The sequence below is a fragment of the Trichosurus vulpecula genome, chromosome 3 (genome assembly GCF_011100635.1).
Source record: "Trichosurus vulpecula isolate mTriVul1 chromosome 3, mTriVul1.pri, whole genome shotgun sequence".
Lineage (NCBI taxonomy): Eukaryota > Metazoa > Chordata > Mammalia > Diprotodontia > Phalangeridae > Trichosurus > Trichosurus vulpecula.
The window spans coordinates 436,234,928-436,238,938 of NC_050575.1; positions in this window are offsets into that span (position 1 = coordinate 436,234,928).

Here is a 4,011-nt window from a genome sequence, read left to right on the forward strand (position 1 = left end):
GGACATGCTGTAGGGAAAAGAAAAATGAAGGGAAGGGGGAAAAACATCAGTATATTAAGGAGAGGACAAAAATCAAGCAGCATTAGCTTTGTAAGGAAGATTAAAGAAGAGAGGAGGGCAAACTACTACTCGTTAGTGTACTCTTTTTAGGCATTTCTGTAGTTACAGACTGATAACATAGACTCCAGGCTTGGCTGGGTTTTTGGAAAGGGAAGTAGAGAAGAAGAGGGGAGGGAGGGAGACTGTAATGTACCAGGAAGAGAGGATAATACGGAGAGTAAATAAATAGGAAGGATCACAGACAAATTCATCTTATCTCCAGAGATCTTTTATCTTCTTTTTGATACTATAAATGAATGAATGACTAAATAAATGACGAACTCCTCAGTTCTTCAAATTAATCTTTTCCCACAAAATACTCCTCATGTCCACCTTGGCTACACACAGTGATGGGCATACCCTTCATCTTGCCATCACCCACAAATCTTCCACTTTTAACTTCATGAACTCTGAAATTCCTTTATCTGATTATAAACTTAATTATCTTTCTATCTTTCCCTCTACTTTATGACCCTCACTCTTACTCTTCACCCTCCCAGTGACCCCCACTCCCTCTACCCCTCAGTTCTTTCCCAGGACATCATCCTTGGCACTGGCTACACTGTCCTCTCTTCCCTATGTTGACCTCTTGGCAAACCAGTTCAACTCTCCACTATTCTTTGTACTCAATCCCCTTGCTCTCTTATCTTATCACCAATCGTTTTCTTGTCAGGCATTAACCCTAGACTCTTCTCACCATCTGCTGCTTTTGCTTCTACTAATTTGCTGTTGAACAGAGCTGGAAACCATGCTAACTGGATCCACTACAAATTTGTTACATTTCAAGTGGGCCCTCACTGGAGCAAAGCAATTCTTTTACATATCTCTAACTGATTCATTACCCCAATCACCACTGTGGCTCTTCCAAACCTCTTTATCCCTCCTCAAACTCCTTATAGCATCCCTTCTCCCTACCCTCTTAGCTGAGGACCTCACCACATATTTTACTGAAAAAATTGAGACCATCCCTCCTCTCCTCACCTCTTCATCTTCCATCACTTAAATGCCTTTTGCCCCTATCTCTTCCTTCAACTCTTTTCACCTGAGAGATGGTCCTTCTCCTTACCAGGGCAAACTGTTCTATATGCACAAGTGATCCTGTTTCATCCAAATTCTCCAGGGCATTGCCCCTTATCTCATCCTCCTTCTTACGAGTTTTTGGTTTCTCCCCAACTATTGCTGCTTCCTTGCTGCTGACAAACATGCTCATGTCTCTCCTTCCCATCCTTAAAAAAAAAAAAAACAAAAAAAAAACAAAACCTCACTGGATCCAACAGTCCTCACTAACTACATTATCCGATATTTTTCATCCCTTTCATGGCTAATCTTGAGAAAGCCATCTACAATAGGTACCTCCACTTTTCTTCCCACTCTCTGTTAAACCCTCTCCAACTTGGCATCAGGCCTCAGCATTCAGCTTAAGCTGCTCTCTCCAAAGTTACTGGTGACCTCTTGTCAAATCTAATGGCCTTTTCTCAGTCCTAATCCTCTGTAACCTCTCTGCAGTCTTTGACATTGTCAATCATTTCTTTTCCTTGATATTCTCTTCTCTCCAGGTTTTTGTGATTCAGCTGGTTTGTGATTCAGGTGGTTCTCTTTCTATCTGTCCTTCTAAGTGTCCCCTGCAGGATCTTCATTCAGGTGACAAACACTGTGAGTGTCCCCCAATGCTCTGACCTGGGCCTCTCTTTTCTCTTGCTATTATTTTACTGATATAATTTTGTTTTCTAGGGTTCCTTTCAGCCAAATATGATTTCCTTATTTTTCCTTTTTTAATTTTTTGAATCTTTGCTTTTGCTTTGTCAGAAAGTATGATTATAACTCCTGCTTTTTTGGATTTGCTTAATGAATAGTAAATTTCTTTTCTGTCCCTTTAATGTTGATTATATCTTTATTTTTAAAATGTTTCTTTTAAAGCAATGATTGTAGGATTTTGTTTCTTATCCAATCTATCAGTACATTTTGTTTTATTAGATTGTTTAATCCATTCCCCTCTCCCTCCTCTTGTCTTTCCTCTCTAAAGAAGGTAAATTTTGATGCCAGAAGCTGCCCGTTTAACTTAGGTTACTGGCTAGATGTTTCTTTCTTTCTTGTCTTCTTCTTTCTTCTTTCCTTCCTTCCTTTTCTTCTGCTTTTTCTTCCTTTCTCTTCCTTCCTTCTTCCTTCCTTCCTCTCCCTCTTCCTTCCTTCCTCTCCCTCTTCCTCTTCCTCCTCTCTTCCTCTCCCTCTTCCTCTTCCTTCCTTCCTCTCCCTCTTCCTCTTTCTTCCTTCTTCCCTCCTTCCCTCCTTCTTCCTTCCTCTCCCTCTCCTCCTTCTTCCTTCCTTCCTCCTTCCCTCTTCTCCTTCTCTTCCCCTTCCCTCTTTCTTCTCTCCCTCCTTCCTCCCTACTTCCTCCTCTCCCTCCTTCCTCCATCTTTCTTCTCTCCCCCTTCTCCTACTTTCTCCTCTCCCTCCTTCTCTCTTCTTCCTCTCCCTCCTTCCCTCTTTCTTTCTTCCTCTCCCCCTTCCCTCTTCTTCCTTCCTCTCCTCTTTCCTCTTCTTTTCCTTCCTCCTTCCTTCCTTCTTTCTTCCTCTCCCTCCTTCCTTCCTTCTTTCTTCCTCTCTTCCTTCCTTCTTTCTTCCTCTCCCTCCTTCCTTCCTTCTTTCTTCCTCTCCCTCCTTCCTTCCTTCTTTCTTCCTCTCCCTCCTTCCTTCCTTCTTTCTTTTCCTCCTCCTCTTCCTCCTTCCTTTCTTCCTTTCTCTCTCCTTCCTTCTTCCTTTCTTCCTCTCCTTTCCTTCTTCTTTCTTCCTCTCCTCCTTCTTCCTTTCTTCCCTCCTTCTTCTTCCTTTCTCCTTCTTTTTCTCTCCCACTTCACCTTGAAGCTCATAGATTGGACCACAGTAGGTCCCTGCCCAAGCTCCACTTAATGGCTGTATTTGGGCTCTCCTTGGCTTACAGTCAATATCAATGGTGACTGTTTCTCTTTGGAACAGCAACCCTGAGGGTCTTCCCCTCTCTGCTTGATTTTTTTTTCTTTTTTCTAAGTAAGGGACCATCCCTTCATTCACTTCTTAAAGAGGCCTATTCACTGAATGGTTACCTCACTCTCAGGGAGTACTGAAAAGGCCTCAGCCTAAAAGGGCCAGGGTCTCCCACTGCATCCTGGGCTATCTCCAGTCATCCTGAATATCTGGTCACTGGATCCAGATGGCTCTGTAGGAGAAAGTGAGGCTGGTGATCTTGCACAGCCTCCCTCACTCAAACTAAAGTCTTGTACAAGTCCTGTCACCATTCCCTTGATGCCATGGTCCTCTTCGAAAACGAAGGACAACACAACAACAATTTTCCTTGGTGATCTCATCAGCTCTCATGGTTCCTAACTACCTTCCCTATGCAGCTGATTCTGAGGTATCTTTGTTTAGCTCTAACCTCCCCCAGATTCTAGGCTCGCATATTCTACCGCCTACTGGACATTTTGAAGGAACTGCCACAGACATCTTAAACTCAGCACATTCAAAACTGAACCCATGACTCACCACCAAAACCCTCCCTCTTTACCCTTATCATTGCCAAGGGCACACCAGACTCCAGTCACCCTAGCTCACAACCTCGGTGTCAAACTGGCCTCCTCACTCACACTGCCTTCATGTATCCGATCTGCGGCCAAGTGCTCTTCCCACTGCACCACCTCACTGCCACAAAGAAGTGGTTTTTTTTAACAGTTCATTTCTAATCTCCCACTACTTAGGATGTCAGGAATTGCCTGTATCAGAGGATCACCGGTTCTCTTCAAAGATCAGCTTCAGCCTATGGTAATTCCCCTCTTAAAACTCGAAGCCAACTTGAAGCAAGAAAACTTGAACAAAATGACAGCCCAAACACCCTAAGTTACGGCTCAGTCGGGCCAGATTTCTCCCCAAATACAAGGTTTC